The sequence below is a fragment of the Hemiscyllium ocellatum genome, chromosome 1, assembly GCF_020745735.1.
Source record: "Hemiscyllium ocellatum isolate sHemOce1 chromosome 1, sHemOce1.pat.X.cur, whole genome shotgun sequence".
Lineage (NCBI taxonomy): Eukaryota > Metazoa > Chordata > Chondrichthyes > Orectolobiformes > Hemiscylliidae > Hemiscyllium > Hemiscyllium ocellatum.
The window spans coordinates 53995014-54021332 of NC_083401.1; the positions used below are offsets into that span (position 1 = coordinate 53995014).

Sequence of the window (26319 nt, forward strand, 5' to 3'; positions counted from 1 at the left end):
TTTCGCTAAGAACTGGTATATGAACTGTGAAGATTAAATGAGAAGGTGGGAGAAGATTATAAAATTACAATTTTTCTTCATTAATGATTTGGATATAAATATTGGACACACCAAAATAGGTGGTGCAGTAAACAATGAAGAGGATTATCTCAGAGTACAATGGAATCAGATGGGCCAATAGGCCGAAGAATGGTAGATGGAGTTTAATTTAGATAAATGTGAGGTTTTGGTAAGGCAAACCAGAGTAGGACTTACACAGTTAATGACAGGGCCTTGGGCGTGTTGCCAAGCAAAGAGATCTAGCAGTGCAGCTGCATAGTTTGTTGAAAGTGGAGTTGCAAGTGGACAGGGTAGTGAAGAAGGCATTTGGCACACTTGCCTTCATTCATCAGAACATTGACCACAGGTGTTAGGACATCATGTTGTGGCTGTACAGGATATTGGTGAGGTCACTTTTAGAATACTGCCTATAATTCTGGTTACCCTTCTATAGGAAATACGTTGTTAAACTTGATAGGTGGCAAAAGCGATTTAGTTGGAAGATTCTGGGACTGGTTGATTAGGCTGGGGCTATGTTTCCTGGAGCGTCAGAGACTGAGGAGTGACCATAAAGGTTTATAAAATCATGAGGAGCATGGATAGGGTGAATAGCCAAAGTCTTTTTCTTAAAGTGGGAAGAGTCAAGAACTAGAGGACAGAGATTTAAGGTGAAAGGGGAAAGATTTAAAAAGGATTGAGGGGTAATATTTTCATGCAGCGTGTGCGACATGTAAGGAATTAACTGCCAATGAAGTGGTGGAGGCTGGTACAATTATAACATTTAAAAGGTATCTGAATAGGTATATAATTAGGAAGGGTTTAGTGGGATATGGGCGAAATGTTGGAAAATGGGACTAGGTCAGATTGGGATGTCTGGTCAGTGTGGATGAGTTGGACTGAAGGGTTTCTTTCTGTGCTCTGTGACTCAATAACTATTGCCATCTTATTTAGGTGCTATTGAGGCCATGTGACTAATGGCAAATTTAAGGAGAGGTAGTGAGAAAACAATGTGTCAGTTTAGATAGACAAGAATTAACTCAATATAAGGAGAGAATACATTTAAATGGGAATGAAACTCAAATAAGGACCTTGGCAGCTGGGAGTGTCTGTAGTTGTCCTTTGATTTCCATGCCTTGATTTCATCACCCTGCTTTTTCCAAGGGTGGGTGAATGCCAGGAAAGTGCCCAAGACCTTAAAAATGCCTATGCAGATCCCTTATAATGTTCAATACACCTCTAGGTCCTCCATTGTGACTATTCCATGATTCTGTGCTACACTTGATGATTTTGAAGATTAACATTTACATTTAACTAGACTAGATTTGTTTAGATGAATAAGGCTAAAATCTGATTTGAATTCCCTGCCATTGACTGAGCAACCATAAATGACAACAGCAAAAACAGCCTTGTCATCCTTGCAAAGTGCACCTCACTAACACCTGAGAGCTGCTGCCAAATTTGGAAGAGCTATCTCACAGACTAGTAAAGCAACAGCCTGACATAGCCATGCTCACAGAATCATACCTTAAAGACAACATCCCAAACATTATAGAGAGCATCAGAGAGAGCAGTGTGGATCTTGCTGCTGCTCCTGGGTTGCAGGATTAGTTAAAGACTTATTATTGTTTGTTTTTACATTTATTACAGTAACTATATTTACCAATAAGATTTTTCTTCTATTTTGTTTCATTAACATTAAAAAAACCAAAACACCAAGCAAAACAAATTCCTGATTTTTATTCTTGAACTGACCTTTCTTTTAAAAATGAGCTTTTTGGAGTCTTCAATGAATGGCTGAGTTTTTTTTATTCTTAATTCAGAAGTTTAAAAAGTCTATATGTGTTTTAGAGTGTTTTTTAAACATTGACAAGGTCCTGTTTGAAAAACTGAATAGTTTTGTTTTAAAATAAGGAGTTGTGTTTTCATTTCGGAGAGTTCTATACGTAGTCAGCTCTGGAGAAAATGTTTTTTCTTCAAGGAATTTACTGAAGAGGAGTCATGTTTTATTCAGCTAAGAGGCTGATTTTAATTTAGATTTTATATGTTTGATATGTATAAGTATTTTTAATTTTTTCCATTTTAACATTATTTTCTGTAGGCAATGAAGGATAGTTTATTTTATACATATAACATGTTATTGAAGCATCCTTGTCGAAGCTTCATGTTATGAAGATCATATATGAGGTATATAGAGTGAGTTGGCTAATAGATTTATACAAGTTATTACACAATAGAATAGATAAGAGACTGTCATGAAAGGTAAGAAGGTAGTTCAAAGATCTCCAGGTCTCTGAGGAAAATAGAAGGACTAGTCAGATTTGGGACACTTGTAATGATTCTTGTGTTAGGCAGCATTTGACAAGATTTAATGGAATTATTTTTATCCGAGACTCTCCTGTTAGGGGCAAGGATTAAAAACATCTCTAAACGTTTCAAGTATATTGTTAAAGGTGAGATTGAGAAGCCAAAAATTAATGTACACATTGGAAGAAATGTGTTCAAGAAAAATTTTCTTGATCAATAGGTGGATGCTCCTACTGTTGTGCTACCATAGTCTTACCAGACCATGGGGCTGCTCCTTTACTAGAAAGAAGCAACTGGTGGTGATTTAACCTGAAGGCCAACAGACCTCAGGTGAGGGAAGAGAAGGTGAAAAGAAGAGAGCTTTATGGTAACCTCAAACTAGTAATGGGAATTGAACCTATGCTGTTAGCATCACACTGCTCTGTAAATCAACAATTCAGCCAACTGAGCTTGTGCGGCACTCTAGGACAAGAGGTCATAATCTTAGGATAAAGGGTGGCAAATTTAAAAGAGTTGAGGAGAAACATCTCCCAAAGGGTTGTGAATCTGTGGAATGTGCTACCCCAAAGTGTGGTGGATGTTTGAATAGTGACTAAATTTAAGGAGGAGTTAGACAGATTATAATTGATAATTGTTTGAAGGGTTATGGGGAGAAGGCAGAAAAATAGGGCGAGAAGCATATCAGCCATGATCGAATGGTGGAACAGTCTCAATGGCTAAATGGCTTAATTCTACCCCAAAATCTTATGAGTTTATCATCGTTGGACTGTTAATCCAGAGACTGAGATAATGTTCTGGGGAACTGCGTTCGAAACCCGCCATGGCAGATGGTGGAATTTGAATTAAATAAATATCTGGAATTAAGAATCTAATGTACTGTAAATCCATTGCAATTGTTGGAAAAACCCATCTAGTTCACTAATGTCTTTTAGGGAAGGAAATCTATCATCCGTACCTGGTTCAGCCGACATGTGATTCCAGACACACAGCAAAGTAGTTGACTCTCAACTACCCTCTTGGCAATTAGGGATGGGCATTAAATTCTGCCTCGCCATGGATGCTGTCATCACATGAATGAATAAAGAAAAGAAAATACAAAAAAAAGTGGATAAATCTCCTGGATCTGATCTAATGTATCCCAGAACGTTAGGGAAAGTAAGGGAGGAAATTATGAGAGTCCTTGCAGAAATATTTGCATCATCTTTAATTATAGGTGAGGAGCCTGATGACTGGATGGTGGCTAATGTTGTATCTTTTTTTAAGAAAGGTTGCAAGGAGAAACCAGGAAACTTTAGACCTGTGAGTCTGACTTTGATTATGGGTAAATTGTTACAGGTGATTATAAAAGATAAGATCTAGGGACATGTATAGAGGCAAAAATTGATTAGAGATAATCAGAAAGAAAAACAGAAGTTTCTGGAAAAGCTCAACAGCTTTGGCAGCATTTGTGAAGAGAAATCAAAGTTAACATTTCAGGTCCGGTCACCCTTCCTCAGAACTGATGGTATTTAGAAAAATGTTGGTTTATATGCAGAAGATAGGTTGCGGGGGGGAGGGAGTAAGGAGTAAATGATAGGTAGGGATAGAGCCCAAAGAGAGAGAAAAACAGTTGGACAAAGGAGTCGATTATGATCTGGCTGGGAGGGTGAATAGCTGTTAATATTCGTTTCTAACAATGGGTAGTGTGCAATGGCAGACTACATGATAACAAGGCCTGGTTCTGGGTCCTCTTTTGTTTGTCATTCATATAAATTATTTGCATGAGAATATAGAAGGCTTGGTGAGTAAGTTTGTGGATGGCACCAAAATTGGTGGCATAGTAGATAGTGAAGAAGGTTATCTAAAATTACAAAGGGATCTTGATCAAATGAGTCAAAGGGCTGAAAAAATTCAGATGGAGTTCAATCCGGATAAATGTGAAATATTGCATTTTGGTATAACAAATGAGGGCTTATACAATTAGTGGTAGGGCCATGGGTAATGTTGGAGAACAGGACCTTTTGGGATGCAGCTACATAATTCTTTGAAGTTTGCATTACGTATAGACAGAGTACCTTCATTGTTCAGTCTTTTTAGTAGGAGTTGGGAAGTCATGTTGCGATTGTACAGGACATTAGTGAGGCCTCTTCTGGAATACTATATCCAGTTCAGGTTGTCCAGTTTCTCAGAAAGATGTTATCAAGCTGGAGAGGGTTTACAAGAGATTTACCAGGATGTTACATGATATGGAAGGTTTGAGTTATAAAGAAAGGCCAGGCCTTTTTTCACTGGAGTGTCAGAGTTTGAGCGATGACCTGATAGAATTTTATAAAACAATGAGAAATACAGATAGAGTTGATTGCAACTGTCTTTCCCTCAAGATGGGGAATTTCAAGATTAGGGAGCACATTTCTGGGTGAGAGGTGAGAGATTTAAAAAAAGATATAAGAGACAAATTTTTAACACAGAGGGTGGTTCGCCTGTGGAATGAACTTCCTGAGAAAGTGGTGGATGTGGCTACAATTACAACTTTTAAAAGACATTTGGATAGATACGCGAATAGGAAAGGTTTGGAGGAATATGGACCAGGAACAGGCAGGTGGGGCTACTAAGGCATCTCAGTTCCTGACCTCATCACAGTCTTGGGTCAAACATGGAGAAAAAAACTGAATTCCAGAGGTGGAATGAGAGTGACAGCCCTTGACATCAAGGCTGCACTTGACTGAGTGTAGCATCAAGGAGCCCTAGGAAAACTGAAATGAATGGGAACTGGGGGCAAATTCTCCACTGGTTGGATTCATACTCGGGAATCTGGATATGCTTGTTGAAGGTCAGTCATCTCAGCTTTAAGATATCTCTGCAGGAGGTTTTCAGGGTAGTGTCCTTGGCCCAACCATTTTCAGCTGTTTCATGAAATGACCTTCCCTTCATCATAAGATCAGAAGTAAGATTGTACGCTGATGATTGCACGAAGATCAGTACCATTTGTATCACAGAATCCTGACAGTGTAAAAAACCCATTCAGCCATAATATCTGCACAGATCCTCTGAAAAACATCAAACTCAGACCTAAGCCCCCACCTTATCACCTTTAACCCTGCAATTACCACTGCTAATCCATCTAACTTGCATATCTTTACAGTGTGGGAAGAAACTAGAACATCCAGCACAAACCCTCACAGACACAGGGAAAAGTTGGCAAACTCCATACAGACAGTCACCCAAGGCTGTAATTGAACCCTGAAGCTGTAAGGCAGCAATGCTAGCCACTGAGCTGCCATCCTCAGATATTGAAATGTTCAAATGCAACAAAACCTGGACAATTTCCAGACTGGAGCTGACAAGTGGCAAGTAACATTCGTGCAACACAAATATAAGGCAATGACCATCACCAATAAGAGACAATTGAACGCCCAAGCCTTGATATTCAATGATTTGCCATCACTATCAACATCCTGGGAGGTACCATTCACTAGAAAATCAACTGGACTCGGGATGTAAATACAGTAGTGACACAAGCAGATCAGAGCCTAGGAATACTGCAGTGAATAACTCACCTCCTGAATTCCAAAGTCTGTCCACTATTTACAAGGCACCAGTTAGAAGAGAGATGAAATACTCTCCACTTGCCTGATGAGAACAGCTCCAACAATCAAGAAACTTGACATTATCCAGGACAAAGCAGCTCGCTTGATTAATACACTGAACACAAGCATCCTCCCTCTCCACCACCAATGCTCAGTACATTGCAGTGTGTACTGCTATAAAATTGCACTGCAAAAATTAATCAAAGATTCTTAGACAGCACCCTCGAAATCCACAGTCACTTATCGTACATCTCGAAGGAGAAGGACAACTGATGGCTGAAAACACCATCGCCACTTGCAAATCCCTCTTCACTACTACTAGGCTAAAATCCTGAATTCTCTCCCTGAAGGCATTGTGGATCAACCTGTAGCACATGGACTGTAGCAGTTCAAGAAGGCAGTTCACTATCCCCTTCTCAAGGGCAACTAGGGACAGTGAATGAATGTTAACCAGTCAGAATGACCAGATCCCATAAGTGAATTAAAAAAAAGTTTGATATAATTCCTAGGCTTAAAGGGAGCAAAGAGTATGAGGAGAAAGCGGGAACAGGGCACGGAGCTGGATGATCAACCATAATCATATTGAATGACTGAGCAGGATTGAAGGGCTGAATGACCTACTGCTCCTATTTTCTATGCCTGTGTGCTCAAGGAAACTAGGGATGGAAAACACATGTTGGCCAAACCACTGGAATAATTTTTTTTAAAAGTTTGTGCACATGAAAGCCAGATATTTCTGGATCCTAGTGTCTCTTGATGAAATTCAACAACTGTTCCAAGAGCATTTAAGTGGCTGGAACAGTTCATTAAACTAACAAAACAGAGGTGGGGTGAGTGTAGAAGCATTAAACTGACAAATAAGATGAACAAGCTCATCTCTCAATTAGAAAAAAATTGTGCGAAAAGATATTTATATGTAAGTTATCTATAAAAATGTTCTCTATATAGCTTGTGACATGTTATTAGATTCCCTTTTGCGTTGTGTATTTCACAGTTTGGTGATATTTCTCATTGTACACCAGAATAATTAAGTAATTGGTGGAATTTAATTTAGTTCATTATGCATAAAACATGGCAGCCAGACTCATTTAATGGTACAGGAGGCTACACATTTGTTCCACTGGCATCAGGAAACCTTCCGTAATTAAGCTAGTTGTGGGATGGTGTCAATGTGTGCAATTCATCTACTCACAGGCAGATGCTGGTTAGGCTCATTAAATGGCCACTTGACACCAATTATCTCTGAGCCCACCAGAATTTAATGGCAGTTCTGAGATTAGACAGGATTCATGTACCTCTTCCATGTCTCTTGAAGCTTGCCTAGCAAACACTGAGTTTGTCTGTTATCTCATGGAGTGAGGAGGACACTACATTTTCAGACACTCAGCACCCAGTTGAGGAATTCAATATCAAAGAAGGTGAGATACTGTAAACCAGCCCCCTGTCAGTGGCTCCAAATCCCTCTGCCACTCCTTCCCACAACCATCTCCCTGTTTGTTCATTGTGCCCCGGCTGACCACTTGAATGGCAATGCCTACTGAAGTCTTTAGAGCATGACTGACATTGCTCAAAATGGAGACTTGTCAGTACTGTATTCAACAGGCCAGCAACTCACCAGGTACAAAGGCGCGGAGGTCCTAAATCCTAGGGAATGCTCAACGCTCACCAATTGCAGTCATAGTCTAAAGGTATGGGTGAACCATTTAGGATAGAGAGATGAGGAAAAAAGTCTTTACCTAGAGAGTGGTCAGTTTGTGGAATTCTCTGCCTTTGAAAGCAGTTGAGGCCAAAATATTGTATGATATTAAGGAGTTGGATATAGCATTTGGGTCAAAAGGATCAAAGGATATGGGTGAGAAGCAGAAACCGGCAACTAAGTGAGAAGAACAAACATGATCTAATTAAAGGCAAAGCAGGCTCAAAGGGCTGAATGGCTTATTCTGCTCCTATTTTCTATGAGTCTATGTTTAATAAGTGCTTGATCTTTACTTAATTTCATCAGGCTTCTCCCACAGATGGAACATACAGATTCTAAGATTCTCCAAACGGCGAGCAAGGGACCTGTAATGCACATTAAAGCAGCATGGTTAGCACTTCTGCCTCACAGTGCTAGAGACCTGGGTTCAATTCCCGCTTCAGGCAAATGTCTGTGTGGAGTTTGCACGTTCTCCCGTGTCTGCGTGGGTTTCCTCCCACAGTCCAAAGATGAGCAAGTTAGGTGAGTTTCCATGATAAATTGCCCGTAGTGTTGGGGGAATGGGTCTGGGTCGGTTGCTCTTCAGAGGGTCGGTGTGGACTTACTGGGCCGAAGGGCCTGTTTTCACACTGTAAGTAATCTAATCTAATTCACAGCCAAAGGCTGCAGAGTGATGAATTATCAACAGATTTTTGGCTGTCTGACTCTGTTTTCCGTCATCTCCTTAAAATCCCAACACAGCTGTTTTAATGACACATTTTACAACTTTTACTGCCTCCAGCTGATGTGGCTATGACACAAATGCATATTGATGACCTGGTTTTAAGATTCGTTCAGTAGAGCAACAGCAATGTGACTCTTGTGGGTTGGATTTGGCCTTTATGTGCACATCTGTTAAAGACTTTTTTTTCCTTTCCTCAATAAATACAATTGCAACATACTCCTACTTCTTTGCCATAATGTTGAGATGTGATATTTTCCACAAATCATGTCTAATTAATAAATATAACTTTATCTTGATTTGTTAGAAATGATTTGTTTAAGTGGACTTTGAATGCAATCTTGGACCTCCTACTAAAATGATGATGATTCAACTGGGAAAAAATTCAAATTCACATGAAAAAAACTTAAATGTTCCTATTAAATATGTCCAGTGCTGTTTTGTTCAACAACACTAATACTAATTGTTTTCACAATGAACATTTTCATTGAATATTGTAGGTTATTTAACTGTGGAGATGAAGCATCTTAGTAAATTATGTCCAATTCCTGTACAGATTATTGAATTGCAATCAGGGATATAAAAATTGATTGATTATTCTTCTGAGCTCTGAAACCAATAGTAGCAACCTCCAATTAGCCAGCATAGAACATCTGGTTCAGCATAAACCAGGGTTTGAACTTGTAACCTTTATGAGCTGTATGATTTTAGTGTTCATTAAACAGGTTGACTAAATCATGAGATAGCATTCAAATGTTTGATTTTCCTGAACACCAGTGTCATTAACTAGATTGTATATCATGTTATGCCGAAGTGGAGCTTTTATTTTATCTTGGCTATTGCTTTAACAATGGATCAATTAGCAACAGGTTGTAAATCATAACATCAGTTAGGTATTCTCTATCTTTTTAAATTTAAGCTTCCTTATTTTACACATAATGAGTGATCTACTTTTTCACAATCTTATTGTGCCAAGGTTATCCTTGTACATTTGATCCAGGAATGCTCTATCCACAGATCTTGCCTGAATGGTATCGTATATGGTAAAGTGTAAACAACACTTTAAATATAGAGCATGTACCTTACTCTTAAAAGAAAAAAATGGTTATATTATAATTATTCCTTTAAGGACAATAAAAAAAACTGAAACAAAACATGCACAAAAATTGAGTAGATTATTGCTCACCATGTAAAATGCATTGTTTGCTCTTCCTGATGACAATACTGCAATATTAATTCATTCATAAATGCCCTTTTGTACATTAGGCTCTTGAATAACAATTCCATACCCCCACCAAAAACAATAAAATGAGCTGGGAAATCTCTTCACTAAGAGGTTTGTGGAAGTAATCCAATAATTAGTAGAATATAAATCTAGACATGCAAACAAAAAAATCACTGCAAAATACAAGAGCTTTAATTAAAATTAAAATTGCTGTTTTATTGGTCTGGCAAAAATGTTTCTAAATAAGAAATCTTAACTTTTTACATATGTTGTCGCAATGAGATCACATTGTAAGCTAAAACTCAGTGCATATTAATGACTTTCCTAGTAGCCTCTGAATTCAGGAAAAAAACTTGCTTTTTAAAAGGAATTTTCATGATCTTGGATTGTTGCAAAGCATTGTTCAAGAAGTCATAGACACATAGAGATGTACAGCACAGAAACAGACCCGTCGGTCAAACCCATCCATGCCGACCAGATATCCCAACCCAATCTAGTCCCATCTGCCAGCACCCAGCCCATATCCCTCCAAACCCTTCCTAATCATATACCCATCCAAATGCCTCTTAAATGTTGCAATTGTACCAGCCTCCACCATTTCCTCTGGCAGCTCATTCCATACTCGTGCCACCAACTGCATGAAAATGTTGGCCCTTAGGTCTCTTATATCTTTTCCCTCTCAGCCTAAACCTATGCCCTCTAGTTCTGGACTGCCCAACCCCAGGGAAAAGACTTTATTTATTTATCCTATCCATGCCCCTCATAATTTTGTAACCTGGAGAAGGTCACCCCTCAGCCTCCGACGCTCCAGGGAAAACAGACCAAGTCTGTTCCGCTTCTCCCTGCAGCTCAGATCCTCCAACACTGGCAACATCCTTGTAAATCTTTTCTGAACCCTTTCAAGTTTCACAGCATCTTTTCGATAGGAAGGAGACCAGAATTGCACGCAATATACCAACAATGGCCTAACCAATGTCCTGTACAGCCGCAACACGACCTCCAAACTCCGGTACTCAATACTCTGACCAATAAAGGAAAGCATACTAAACACCTTCTTCACTATCCTATCTACCTGCGACTCCAATTTCAAGGAGCTATGAACCTGCACTCCAAGGTCTCTTTGTTCAGCAACGCTCCCCAGGACCTTACCATTAAGTGTATAAGTCCTGCTAAGATTTGCTTTCCCAAAATGCAGCACCTCGCATTTATCTGAATTAAACTCCATCTACCACATCTCAGCCCATGAACCCATCTGGTCCAGATCCTGTTGTAATCTGAGTTAACCCTCTTCGCTGTCCACTACACCTCCAATTTTGGTGTCATCTGCAAACTTACGAACTGTACCTCTTATGCTCACATCCAAATCATTTATGTAAATGACAAAAAGTAGAGGGCCCAGCACCAATCCTTGTGGCACTCCATTGGTCACAGGCCTCCAGTCTGAAAAACAACCCTCCACCTCCACCCTCTGTCTTCTACCTTTGAGCCAGTTCTGTATCCAAATGGCTAGTTCTCCCTGTATTCCATGAGATCTAACCTTGCCATTCAGTTTCCCATGGGGAACCTTGTCGAACGGCTTACTGAAGTCCACATAAATCACATCTACTACTCTGCCCTCATCAATCTTCTTTGTTACATCTTTAAAAAAATTCAATCAAGTTTGTGAGACATGATTTCTCACACACAAAGCCATGTTGACTATCCCTAATCAGTCCTTGCCTTTCCAAATACATGTACATCCTGTCCCTCAGGACTCCCTCCAACAACTTGCCCACCACCAAGGTCAGGCTCACCGGTCTATAGTTCTCTGGCTTGTCTTTGCCGCCCTTCTTAAACAGTGGCACCACGTTTGCCAACCTCCAGTTTTCCGGCACCTCCTCTATGACTATTGATGATACAACTATCTCAGCAAGAGGCCCAGCAACCACTTCTCTAGCTTCCCAAGAGTTCTCGGGTACACCTGATCAATTCCTGGGGACTTATCCGCTTTTAACCGTTTCAAGACATCCAGCAGTTCCTCCTCTGTAATCTGGACATTTTGCAAGATGTCACCATCTATTTCCCTACAATGTATATCTTCCATATTCTTTTCCACAGTAAATACTGATGCAAAATATTCATTTAGTATCTCCCCCATTTTCTGTGGTTCCACACAAAGGCCGCCTTGTTGATCTTTGAGGGGCCCTATTCTCTACCTAGTTACGCTTTTTGTTTCTTAATATATTTGTAAAAACCCTTTGGATTCTTCTTAATTCTATTTGCCAAAGCTATCTCATGACCCCGTTTTGCCCTCCTGATTTCCCTCTTAAGTACACTCCTACTTTCTTTATACTCTTCTCAGGATTCGCTCGATCTATCCTGTCGATACCTGACATATGCTTCCTTCTTTTTCTTAACCAAACCCTCAACTTCTTTAGTCATCCAGCATTCCTTATATCTACCAGCCTTCCCTTTCAGGAGAAAGTGAGGCCTGCAGATGCTGGGGATCAAAGCTTAAAAATGTGTTGCTGGAAAAGCGCAGCATGTCAGGCAGCATCAAAGGAGAAGGTGAATCGACGTTTCGGGCATAATTTCCTGAAGAAGGGCTAATGCCTGAAATGTCGATTCTCCTTCTCCTTTGATGCTGCCTGACCTGCTGTGCTTTTCCAGCCTTCCCTTTCACCCTGACAGGAATATACTTTCTCTGGATTCTTGTTATCTTATTTCGGAAGGCTTCCCATTTTCAATAGACAATAGGTGCAGGACTAGGCCATTCTGCCCTTCGAGCCTGCACCACCATTCAATATGATCATGGCTGATCATCCTTAATCAGTGTCCTGTTCCTGCCTTATCTCAATAACCCTTGATTCCACAATCCTTGAGAGCTCTATCCAACTCTTTCTTAAATGAATCCAGAGACTGGACCACCACTGCCCTCTGGGGAAGAGCATTCCACACAGCCACCACTCTCTGGGTGAAGAAGTTTCTCCTCATCTCTGTCCTAAATGGTCTATCCTGTATTTTTAAGCTGTGTCCTCTGGTTCGGCACTCACCCATCAGCGGAAACATGTTTCCTTCCGCCAGAGTGTCCAAACCTTTAATAATCTTATGTCTCAATCAGATCCCCTCTCAGTCTTCAAAACTCAAAGGTATACAAGCCCAGTTGCTCCAGTCTTTCAGTGTAAGGTAATCCCGTCATTCCAGGAATTGACCTCGTGAACCTATGCTGCACTCCCTCTATAGCCAGAATGTCTTTCCTCAAATTTGGAGACCAAAACTGCACACAGTACTCCAGGTGTGGTCTCACCAGTGCCCTGTACAGCTGCAGAAGATCTTCTTTGCTTCTATACTCAATCCCTCTTGTTATGAAGGCCAGCATGCTATCAGCCTTCTTCACTACCTGCTGTACCTGCATGCTTACCTTCATTGACTGGTGTACAAGAACTCCCAGATCTCTCTGTACTGCCCCTTTACCTAAATTGATTCCATTTAGGTAGTAATCTGCCTTCCTGTTCTTGCCACTAAAGTGAATAACCATACATTTATCCACATTAAACTGCATCTGCCATGCATCTGACCACTCACCTAACTTGTCCAGGTCACCCTGTAATCTTCTAACATTCTCATTACATTCCACCCTGCTACCCAGCTTAGTATCAACAGCAAATTTGCTAATGGTATTGTTATTGCTCATGGTATTTCCAACCATCCGTTTACCTGTAAACATCTGCCTCCAATCAGCTTTCCAAAGTTCTTGCCTAATACCGTCAAAATTGGCCTTTCTCCAATTCAGAACTTCAACTTTTAGATCTGGTCTATCCTTTTCCACCACTATTTTAAAACTAATAGAATTATGGTCACTGGCCCCAAAATGCTCCCCCACTGACACCTCAGTCACCTGCCCTGCCTTATTTCCCAAGAGTAGGTCAAGTTTTGCACCTTGTCTAGTAGGTACATCCAAATACTGAATCAGAAAATTGTCTTGTACACACTTAAGAAATTCCTCTCCGTCTAAACCTTTAACACTATGGCAGTCCCAGTCGATGTTTGGAAAGTTAAAATCCCCTACCATAACTACCCTATTATTCTTACAGATAGCTGAGATCTCCTAACAAGTTTGTTTCTCAATTTCCCTTTGACTATTGGGGGGGTCTATAATACAAACCCAATAAGGTGATCATCCCTTTCCTATTTCTCAGTCATATGTGGGTGGGAAAGAGTATTTTGATCAGAAGCCCTGCCATTTAATCTTTTTCAAAGACTGTCTTCACAGCCAGTAACAGATTTGGTGGGAATTCAAGAATTTCTTTTTCAGCGGTGGTCCAGAGCCAAAAACGGAGCAGCCTACTGGCAAGGGCAGCATAGAATGCATGAATACTATTTCCTGCACCTACTGCTGGAGAGCGCTCATTGACAGGCACATTTCAAGGCTCAGAGTTCAAATTACTTCATAAATAAGGATTTTTTTTTGTAAAAGGGCTGGAATTTTCCCATGCCTCAGGCAATATTGGCAGAGATACACAGTTGGGCTTTAAAGCTGCTTGTACACCTGAAGGTATTGGCGATAATAGTATTTTTGCTTCTCCAATTGTACATTTCCACAACAAAGCTGAACAATGTGACCATTTCCCTCCACAGCTCCCAATACTCTGCCATCCTTTCTGGAAGGTCATAACAGTTAAAATTTCAGCTGTAAGCTCTCATATCTTATCTTGTACTATGCTACACCTCTCCTTCTCACCATTCTCTAACCCTAATCCACCTTCTTCTTTGTTCCAGGCTTTTAAAGCTTCTATATTTTTCCCAATCTCTGAAACTCTAAACTTGGCTTCTCTCTCTTCAGCCTCCAATTCTTCAGTACATTCCCCATAATCTCCAATTCTGCTTTATCTTCTATATGCCTCACATATATCCCAGCTGTAACTATGACTATTTACCTTTCTTTTCCGTCTGAATTGACCGTACCTTTCCATTCAATTTATCAATGGAACCTTCACATTTCACCTTCTGAATTGCAGTCTTCCTTTCATTCTGGGTCCAACTACTATCCAATTTCATCTTAATTTACATTATGATTCTCTGTACTGTTTCAATATCCTGAAGACAAAAACTATATAAACTATTCATCTTTGATTTGCCTCTTAATTCTGACTCAAATTTACCCCTTTACAATAGTTTTTCATCATTATCTTTCAATTGCTGCTTTTCCTTTTGTTTCTCATTCCAACCTTAACATTTCGTTATTCACTTTGGGATATGGCCATCACTGGCTGGGACATTTATTGCCAGTCCCTAGTTGCGCTTGAGAAGTTGGTAGTGAACCACTGGAGTCTATGTGCAATATGATAGATTGTGTTATAGGTTATTCTTATTAACTCATTCACCAACTCACTATATTTTACTGCACTTTCACACCTCATCAGCCCTTGCTACAAGTAGTGTTTACCTCCGAATACGTGTAGCACACAGAACAATACCATCCCCATCAAATTTCCATGAAACATTATAATATTAATCAGCACTTACCAACCATCTCCTGGACTGAATAGTTTCCCCAATAGTTACCTTTTAACTGGGCCATTATCCATTCAAGAAACTAAATGACAGAACAGTGCTTCCATGAAATTGCATGAATGATTGAAACCCATATCAGCAAATAATAAATAAATCTCACTGCAGCAATCAGTGTTATGTCCTTTATTCTTTTATTAAGTACAGGTACAATTTCTAATTTTTTGGAGCGTACAGGCCTAGTATTTTTACTCATAATTACTAATTAAAAAGACAAAAGGAATAACACCTCCTAATTATGCAAGTAAACCAGAGAGACATTTTTAATCCCCTCAGAAGTAGCAGCCAGCATTTATCCCAGCTTCTCTCTCCCAGGACAGAAGCCTTTCGAACCTTTGTGAACTATAGATAAGAAAAGTAATACCATAGTAAAGGAATTTTAATATATGTAAGAACTGTGTATAAAGGGACAATTGCAAGAACTATATTTCGGGATTCTCTCGCTGCCTTGAACTTGTGCTGCGATTGAGACTATTTTCACCACTCTCTGCTCCCGGTCATTATTTGAACATGATCCCACAACTTGGCAGAGTCGGTAGGATCGCTGGGGACAATGTTTAAACTGACCGATCACTGACAGTTATTTGAGGGGAAGAAGCTTCCTTCTTAGAGTCCTGATTGTGATCCTGAACCTTTTGTGAGTTGGTTATTTTAATTCAAATACCCTGCATTGAGACTTCAGATCAACTGACATAGTCTACTGCAGGGAATTATCTACAGCAGAAAGTTGTTCAAGATGTGTGAATTAGGGTGATCATGAATGACCCCGGGAAATTGTTATAATGTCCAGCGATGGATTAGCCTCTCCTGATGTAACTGAGGAAGAAATGCTGTGGCAGTTACAGAACTACCTTGAGGTACAGTTCTCGTTCAGGAAGACCCTAACCAAAATTGGGCAGAAGTATAATATGCTCCAAGGACAGTGGACCCTGGATGACATGAGATGGGTCTGGGGAAAACCCACTGAACAGTAAAATAAAGACAGAATTAAATGGTCCCTTGTATTAATGGGATAAATTTGCCAGTGAAATGAAGTCATGTCTCGGTCAGCCCATGATCATGAAGAAACCCAACTTAAAGAGCAATTACAAACAATGCATGAACAGCTGCAGAAAGAAAGATTCAAACAGGAAAGAACTCATCTTAAAAATCAGCTGCTTGAAAAAGAGAACAAGAAACTGAAGGTTGAGATACAATCCTTTAAGTTTCTTCCCTAGTTCCCACGCCCACACAAAATTTGTACCCAATCAGTCGAGACATCCCGGAAGTGATTCGTTAAATTAGAAGAACAAAGAACAAAGAAAATTTACAGCACAGGAACAGGTCCTTCAGGCCTCTAAGCCTGAGCCGATCGAAATGTACTGCCTAAACCTGTCGGTCAATTCCTAATCCTCTGTATTATCCCCACCTACTCATGCATCTGTCCAGCCGCATCCTAAATGAATCTACTGTGCCTGCCTCTACCAACTCTGCTGGCAATGTGTTCCAGACGCCCACCATCCTCTGTGTGAAGTTCTTGCTGCGTGTATCCCCCTTAAACTTTCCACCTCTCACCTTGAAAGCGTGATCTCTTGTTATGGAATCTCCTTTTTTTCTAATGAAAACAAACCTAACCTACTCAACCTCTCTTCATAGCTAGCACCTTCCATACCAGGCAACATACTCGTAAACCTTCTCTGCACCCTCTCCAAAGCGTCCACATCCTTTTGATAATGTAGCGACCAGAACTGTACACTATTCTAACTGCAGCCAAACCAATGTCTTGTACAATGTTAACATGACTTGCTAGCTCTTATACGCAATACCCCGTCCAATGAAGGCAAGCATATTATATGTCATCTTGACCACTCTATCCACCTGTGCAGCAACCTTCAGGGTACAATGGACCTGCACTCCCAGATTTCTCTGCCCATCAACTTTTCCCAAGGCTCTTCCGTTCATTGTATAATTTGCTCTAGAATTAGTCTTGCCGAAATGCATCACTTCACATTTTTCTGGATTGAAATCCATCTGCCACTTTTCCGCCCAACTCTCCAGTCTATCTATATCCTGTATTCTTTGACAGTCCCTTATGCTTTCCGCTACTCTACCAATCTTCATGTCATCTGCAAACTTGCTGATCATGCCAACAGTGCCCTCTTCCAAATCATTTTATGTATATTACAAACAACAGTGACCCCAACACTGACCCCTGTGGAACACCACTGGTCACCTTTCTCTGTTTCGAGAAACTCCTTTCAACTACTACTCTCTGTCTCCTGTTGCTCAACCAGTTCTTTATCCACCTAGCTAGTACACCCTGCACACCATGTGACTTCACCTTCTCCATTAGTCTACCATGGGGAACCTAATCAACAGCCCTTCCTTCATCTATCTACTTGGTCACTTCCTCAAAAAACTCTATTACGTTGGTAATAGAGCTATTGCCCTTGAGAAACAGAGGGACTCTAGCAGTGAAAGCAATGAGACTGTATATCCTAGCAGCATGTTTATGACCCCTTAAAGCCAGAAAAGTAAAGATTGGAAAAATGGCCAGGCAGAGATTAGAGGATGGCACTGGGGTGGATGTTCTTGTACTACGCACTGAAATGCACACCGTGCATGGACCTGCGACCCCATACAATACAGACAGGTGCCTCATCCAAAGAAGGTTGTGGAGTGACTGAATGTTTGTGGATGCAGTGCTAATCCAGTGGGCTGCATCATCCTGGATGGTATCAAGTTTTTGTGTGTTATTAAAACTGGACTCATCCAGGCAGGTGAGGAGTATTCCATCACGCTCTTGACTTTTCCTTGTCGAAGTGGATAGACTTTGAGAGTCAGGAGGTGAATTACCCACTGCAGGACTCTTAGCCTCTGACCTGCTTTAGTAATCACTATATTTATGTGGTAAGACCAGTTTAGTTCCTGGTCAATGTTAATAGCCAGGATGTTGATAATGGGGAATTCAGTGATAGTAACGCTATTGAATGTTGAGAGACTCTAGTTAGGTTGTCTCTTAATGGAGATAGTCATTGCCTGGGATTTATGTGTTGCAAATGTTCCTTACCATTTTCAGCCCAAGCCTGGATATCGTCCAGTATTTGCTGCATTTGGACATATACTGCTTCCACATATGTGGATTTGCAAATGGTGCTGAACATTGTGCAGTCAGCGTAAAACATTCTCACCTCTGACCTTATGATGGAGAAAAGATCATTGATGAAGCAATTGAAAATGGTTGGGCCTAGAATACTGTGAGGTACTCCTGAAGCTGAAATGGCTGACCTCCATTCAGCCCTACCATCTTGCTATGTGTCAGGTATGACTGTTAGTGCAGTAGCAATACTACAGTGCTACCAGCTTCTACAGAACAGTACAGGCAGCACAGGCCGTTTAAAAGCCAAAAAAGATGATTGAAAGAAATTAACAAGTCACTTAAACAAATGTGGATGAATTGAGGAAAGCCCACATGATTTTGGGCTTTACATTACTTTTAATTAATTTGGTAGAGTGTTTGATTGAGCTCACAGGGAGAGCTGATGAGAGTAACAGAGTTGATGTTGTGCACATGGGCTTCCAAAATAAGCTTGATAAAATAGGATTGTCATCATGGAATAAACCTATGGAATAAAAATAACTGTGGAAACATGGAAATAGAACATAGAACATAGAACATAGAAGGATACAGCGCAGTACAGGCCCTTCGGCCCTCGATGTTGCGCCGACCGAATCCTACCTAACCTATACTAGCCCAATAACTTCCAAATGCCTATCCAATGCCCGCTTAAATGACCATAAAGAAGGAGAGTTCACCACTGATACGGGCAGGGCATTCCATGAACTCACAACCCGCTGTGTGAAGAATCTACCCCTAACATCTGTCCTATACCTACCACCCCTTAATTTAGAAATAAAGTTAGCTCATGCAGACAAAACAAAATGGAGTGTTGAATTTTTTTTTCAAATTCAGGAAAGTGCATCCAAGGATCAGTACCTTTTAACTGGGCCATAATCCCTTCATACACTAACTGACAGAACAGTGCTTCCATGAAATTGCATGAATGATTGAAACCCGTACCAGCAAATAGGACATAAATCTCAAAGCTGAGGCATGTTCTTGGCGGAGTGGGAGGGGGAGTTGAAGGGTTCAGCCACAGGACAGTGGTCCTGTTTAGTGCGTGTGTTCCAGAGATGTACTCTGAAACATTCTGCAAGTTGGCATCCTGTCTCCACAGTATGGATGAGACCACGTCGGGAGCAACAGACACAGTAGAGGACATGTGTGGAGATGCAGGAAAATCTCTGCCAGATATGGAAGGATCTTCTGGGGCCATGGATGAAAGTAGGGTGGGGGGATATGGGCACAGGTTTTATACTTCCTGCACTGGTAAGGGAAGATGCCAGGAGTGGAGGTTTAGTTGGTGAGAGGTATGGACAAGGGAATCGTGGAGGGAATGGTCTCAGCAGAATGCAGATCGTGGTAGGGAGGGAAATATATCTCTGGTGGAGGGATCTGTTTGTAGGTAGCAGAAATGGCAGAGGATATAATGATATATCCGGAGGGTTGGTGAGGTAGAAGGTGAGGACTGGTGGTGGTGGGGGGAGGCTCTGTCCTTGTTGCGGATGGAGGGGTGGAAGTCAAGGGCGGAGGTGCGGGAAGTGGAGGAGATGCGCTGGAGGGCATCGTTGACCATGTTGGGGGAGGAGGGAAATAGTGATCCTTGAAGAAGGCCATCTGGGATGTTCTATAGTGGAATTGGTGCTGCTGGAAGCAGATGTGGCAGAGGGGGAGGAATTGGGAGTAAGGGATGGCATTTTTACAGGAGGTAGGGGAGTTGGTGGGTTTGAATTAGATGTCTATGTTGAGTTGGTAGCCAGAAATGGAGATGGAGAGGTCTAGGAAAGGGAGGGAGGTGCCCGAGATGGTCCAGGTGAACTTGAGGTCAGGGTGGAAGTTCTTTGTGAAGTTGATGAACTGTTCAACCTCCTCTTGGGAGCACGAGGTGTCACCGATACAGTCATCAATGTAGCGGAAGAAAATGTGGGGAATGGTGCTGGTGTAGCTGTGGAAGTTGAACTTTTCTACGTATCCGATGAAGAGGCAGGCATAGCCGGGGCCCATGTGTGTGCCCATGGCTACCCCTTTGGTCTGGCGGAAGTGGGAGGATTGGTTTGAAGAAATTGTTGAGTTGGAGAACTAGTTCAGCCAATCGAATGACTGTGTCAGCAGAAAGGTATTGCGTGGGTCAGCAGGACAGGAAGAAACGGAGGGCTTGGAGGCCTTCATCATTGGTGGACAGATGTGTATAAGGACTGGATGTGAATGGTGAAGATGAGGCATTGGGGGCTAGGGGACAAAACGTCATGGAGGAGGTAGAGGACGTGGGTGGTGTCTCAAACGTATGTGGAGAAATCCTGGACCAAGGGGGACAGAATGGTGTCATGATATGTGGAGATATATTTGGTGGGACAGGAGCAGGCTGAGACGATGGGTCGACCATGGCAGTCAGGTTTGTGAATTTTGGATCGCAGGTAGATCTGGGTGGTGCAGGGTTCCTGGACTATGAGGTTGGAGGCTGTAAATAGCATTTCCCCTGAGGTGATGAGGTTGTGGATGATCTGGGAGATGATGGTTTGATGATGGGAGGTGAGGTTATGGTCGAGGGGGCAGTAGGAGGAGGTTGGGGTTGAAGCGGAAGGAGTGAAGGGCTGGGTGTTGCGAGGGTGAAAGGTTAGAGTGGCTGAGGGGGGTAGACAGGTTGAGGCGATCAATGTCATGGTGGTAGTTGGAAATGAAGAGATTGAGGGTGGGTAATAAGCCAGCAAAGGGTGTCCAAATGGATGGAATTTATTGGAGGCAGGAGAAGGGGTCCTCGGAGGGTTGGGGGGGGGGGGGGGGAGTCCTGATGGAAAATGTAAGCACGGAAGCAGAGATGGTGGAAGTTCGATGTCACAATACGGGTTGAATTCATTCACGTGCATTCAACTCCCCCTTCCAGTCCGCCACCCCTTTGAAACTGTCTAAGTGATTCATTAATTTTCTTCCAAATTATCATTTTGTTTAGACCTTTAAACTGCCTCAGCCTCTGTTTTTTTGAACAAATTTGGTATAGACAATCGCCTCATTTCAAGGGGTACATATGGATGGGCAACAAATGTTTGCCTTTCTAGTGATACTCATAAGATAATACATTAAGAAAACATCAATTACCCAGTCCTCTGGCAGAGCATCTCCATCTAATGAGGATTGGAAGCTTAAATAATTAAAATTTTGCTTACGTAGACCAAGCAAGAGCAAAAGGGAAATGTTTCAAAGTCAAGCAAGGAATGTCAGATAGTTTGCACATCATATAGTCTTATCATCAGTAGAACAGCTAAAACTCTTTTCAAGAGGGAATAGAGCTGCAGCAACAATTTTAAAACCACTACAGGAAAGAATCAGGAATCAGATTACTTAATGAGCAAAAAATTCAATAAGATAGTAAACTGAGATGCTACAAGGTCATTCAGTCTAGGTAAACTATACATGCTAACTGACAAACACAACTTGTCAATAGGTCAGAAGTTGCATCATGAGGAAATATAAGAACATATTTTTCGTAAGAATAGAGGGTGGTAGTAGGAAGTGACTGAACAGGACGGTTCTGGGGGAAGTCTGCTCAGTCATCACAACTCAGATGAAGTTTGTGGGGGGGCCCTTGTCCTCAACTGTAAGAAGAAGATTTGACAGAGGGTGGTAGTGAGAAGTGACTGAGGGGTATTGTGGGAGAACTTTTTCCTTCCTATTGACAGCATATGAAAGGAAGGCAAGATCTCATGGGAGTGACCATTTTGGAAATGGGCTGTGAGTCAAAGCAGAAAGTGAGAACTGCAGATGCTGGAGATCAGAGTCAAGAGTGTGCTGCTGGGAAAGCACAGCTGGTCAGGCAGCATCTGAGGAGCATAAGCCCTTCATCAGGAATTCCACGCTTTTCTAGCACCATATTCTCGACTGTGAGGTCAAAGTGCTTGCTTTGATGAGCATTGAGCCTTGCTGGGGAGGGCAAACAACATTAAGGCTTGGCAAGGTAAGGACATTTAATCTAGCAGTTATTAGAGGGTAGTAACGGCAGTTAGTGGAGTGGAATGCTCCACCTGTTAGATATAGGAGACCAGGGATAGTCGAATGCCCCAAACAACTATGTCTGCAGGAAGTGTGCCCACCTGCAGCGCCTCTCAGACCAAACAGTTGGTTGGTGTAGCAGTTAGATTTACTGAGGCAGGAAGTTTTAAAGACAGGAGTTTTAGGGATGTGGTCAGACAAAAGGTTCAGGCAGGTAGATGGGTGACTGCCAGAGATAAAAGCAGTTAGTGCAGAAGTCTCCTTTGGCTATTCCTCTCCCAGTTGGATTTTTTCTGGAAACTCAAGGGTTGTTGAGAAGGCACACAGTGTGTTGGCTTTTATCGGTAGAGGGATTGAGTTTCGGAACCATGAGATCACGCTGCAGCTGCACAAAACGGCCGTATTTGAAGTGTTGTGTACAGTTCTCGTCACTGCATTATAGAAAAGATGTGGAAGCTTTGGAACGGGTTCAGAGGAGGTTTACTAGGATGTTGCCTGGTATGGAGGAAAGGCCTTACAAGGAAAGGCTGAGGAACTTGAGGCTGTTTTTGTCAGAGAGAAGAAGGTTGAGAGGTGACTTAATTGAGACATAACAGATAATCAGAGCATTAGTTAAGTTGGACAATGAGAGCCCTTTTCCTAGGACGGCGAAGGCTAGCACGAAGAGACATAGTTTTAAATTGAGGGGTGATAGATAAAAGACAGATGTCAGAGGTAGTTTCTTTACCCAGAGAGTAGTAGGCCTGCAATAGTAGTAGATTCACCAACTTTAAGGGTATTTAAATGGTCATTGGATAGGCATATGGACAAGGGTGGAGTAGTGTAGGTTAGATGGTTTCAGATTGGTTCCACAGATTGGCGCAACATTGAGGGCCGAAGGGCCTGCACTGCGTTATAATGTTCTATGTTGGCATCTCAGGGGAAAGCAACAGTAGCTATCAGATCAATCACACCATGATTAGCTCTGTTGTACAGCAGGGAGGCTTGATGTGCAGGTGAGCATTAGTGATCGGAAACTCTATAGTCAGGGCCACAGGTAAGTGTTTCTGTGGCCACAAACAGGACTCTAGGATGGTGTGTTGCTTCCCTGGTGCCAGGCAAAGGATGTCTCTGACTGGCCACAGGACACTCTGAGAGGGGAGGGTGAGCTTCTAAAGGTTGTGGTACATATTAACAATAACGACACAGGCAGAAAGAGAGACAAGGTCCGGTAAAGGGAATTTAGGGAGTTAAGGAGAAAGTTGAAAAACAGGACCTCTAGGATTGTAATCTCAGGATTATTCCCTGTGTCACATGCTGGTGAGATCAGAAATAGGAAGATTTTAAAGTTAAAATCATGGTGGCACAGTGCTAAGCACTGCTGCCTCACAGTGCCAGATACTCAGGTTCAATTCCCGCTTCAGACAACTGTCTGTGTGGAGTTTGCACATTCTCTCCGTGTCTGCATTGGTTTCCTCCGGGAGCTCTGGTTTCCTCCCACAGTCCAAAAATGTGCAGATCAGGTGAATTGGCCACGCTAAATTGCCTGTAGTGTTAGGTGAAGGGGTAAATGTAGGGGAATGGGTCTGGGTGGGTTGCTCTTCGGAGTTTCAGTGTGGACTTGTTGGGCTGAAGGGCGTATTTCCACACTGTAAGTAATCTAACGAGATGGTGTAAGTGGGAAGGTTTCAGCTATTTGGATTATTGGGATCTCTTCCAGGACAGGAGGGACCTGTACAGCAGTCTTGCAATCAATCCTTGCAATTAGTTCTGTGGAGGAGGCTGCATTATACCAGGGATTGAGACTAGCCAATGCTGTGTACTATTTTGGGACTCTGGGAGTAACCTTGTGATGCTGTACAGAGATGCTTCACATTAGGCATAAATAGCTTTGTGTGATTGGTGTTAGGGAAGAGAAAGAAGAGGGAAACAAATGTAAAGTCTACTCACGTGATTGTTTTAAAAAAGTGTAGTGAAGTAGAGTGCAGTTGTGGAGTAGACTGACTAGCATTAGATGGTAGAATCCATGGAATAGTTTATCAATATTATAAAAGTTAGATGAAAGCTTGGTATATCTCTTAAAATGGTGTATTGCAGTATTAGTTTTCTTATGTAATAGGCAGTTATAAATTTACTGAAGCCTCAAGGCAGTTTTTGTCTGTGCCTTCTCCTGAACCACCTTTCTTGTACTCAAACATAAATCATAGAATTACAGAGGTGTTATAGTGCGGAAGGAGGCCATTCAGCTTATTGTTTGCACTGGTTCTTCAAATGAGCCATCATTACCAACTGACAATTTCCTGCATTTTTTTCCATATACCCTTTTACATTACTTCTACTCAAATAATCATTCAATATCCTCTTGAATGCCTCAACTGAACATTTCTCTGCTTATGAAGGGCATAAATATCAAAAACAATCATATATATGAAGGATCAATTTCCAGAGTTGTATGATTCTATGAAACAGTTTAAAATGAGTAACTAGCCTCTGGCAACTGTCTGTGTGGAGTTGCACATTCTTCCTGTGATTCCGTGGGTTTCCTCCGGGTGCTCCGGTTTCCTCCCACACTTCAAAGATGTGCAGGTTACGTGAATTGGTCATGCTAAATTGCCCATAGAGTTAGTTGCATTAGTTAGAGGGAATGGGTCTGGCTGGGTTCTCTTCGGAGGGTCGGTGTGGACGAATTGGGCAGAAGGGCCTGTTTCCACACTGTAGGGAATCAAATTTAATCTAATCTAGTCTAATCTAATGATTCACGTTGTTTTATCAAATGTGACATTTGGGTATTTTAAATTTTCTCAGTCAATTATTGATCATCTATGTTTTGAATATTTCTTTTATGTATAGAGTCATAGAGATATACAGAAACAGACCCTTCGGTCCAACCCGTCCATGCCAACCAGATTTCCAACCCAATCTAATCCCATCTGCCAGCACCCGGCCCATACCCTTCCAAACCCTTCCTATTCATATACCCATCCAAATGCTTCTTAAATGTTGCAATTGTACCAGCCTCCACCACATCCTCTGGCAGCTCATTCCATACACGTACCACCCTCTGCGTAAAAAAGTTGACCCTTAGGTCTCTTTTATATCTTCCCCCTCTCACCCTAAACCTTTGCCCTCTAGTTCTGGACTACCCAAGCCCAGGGAAAAGACATTGCCTATTTATCCTATCCATGCCCCTCATAATTTTGTAAACCTCTATAAGGTCACCCCTCAGCCTCTGACGGTCAGGGAAAACAGCCCCAGCCTGTTCAGCCTCTCCCTGTAACTCAGATCCTCCAACCCTGGCAACATCCTTGTAAATCTTTTCAGAACCCTTTCAAGTTTCACAACATCTTTCTGATGGGAAGGAGACCAGAATTGCACGCAATATTCCAACAGTGGCCTAACCAATGTCCTGTACAGCTGCAACATGACCTCCCAACTCCTGTACTCAGTACTCTGACCAAAAAAGGAAAGCATACCAAACACCTTTTTCACTATCCTACCTAACTGCGACTCCATTTTCAAGGAGCTATGTTCAGCAACACTCCCGAGGACCTTACCATTAAGTGTATAAGTCCTGCAAAGATTTGCTTTCCCAAAATGCAGCACCTCGCATTTATCTGAACTAAATTCCATTTGCCACTTCTCAGCCCATTGGCCCATCTGGTCAAGATCCTGTTGTAATCTGAGGTAACCCTCTTCGCTGTCCACTACACCTCCAATTTTGGTGTCATCTGCAAACTTACTCACTGGACCTCTTATGCTTGCATCCAAATCATTTATGTAAATGACAAAAAGTAGAGGGCCCTGCACCAATCCTTGTGGCATTCCACTGGTCACAGGTCTCCAGTCTGAAAAACAACCCTCCACCACCACCCTCTGTCTTCTACCTTTGAGCCAGTTCTGTATCCAAATGGCTAGTTCTCCCTGTATTCCATGAGATTTAACCTTGCTAATCAGTCTCCCATGGGGAACCTTGTCGAATACCTTACTGAAGTCCATATAGATCACATCTACTGCTCTACCCTCATCAATCTTCTTTGTTACTTCTTCAAAAAACTCAAACAAGTTTGTGAGACATGATTTCCCACACACAAAGCCACGTTGACTATCCCGAATCAGTCCTTGCCTTTCCAAATACATGTACATCCTGTCCCTCAG

At 41.8% G+C, this 26319-nt stretch overlaps 1 protein-coding gene across 1 annotated transcript in view; it reads right to left on the minus strand.

Moving 5' to 3' along the window:
- The window catches only part of dnai1.2 (dynein, axonemal, intermediate chain 1, paralog 2), a 283210-nt gene that overhangs the window by 50702 nt on the left and 206189 nt on the right, over positions 1-26319 (minus strand). The gene's annotated exons all lie outside the window — the stretch shown is intronic.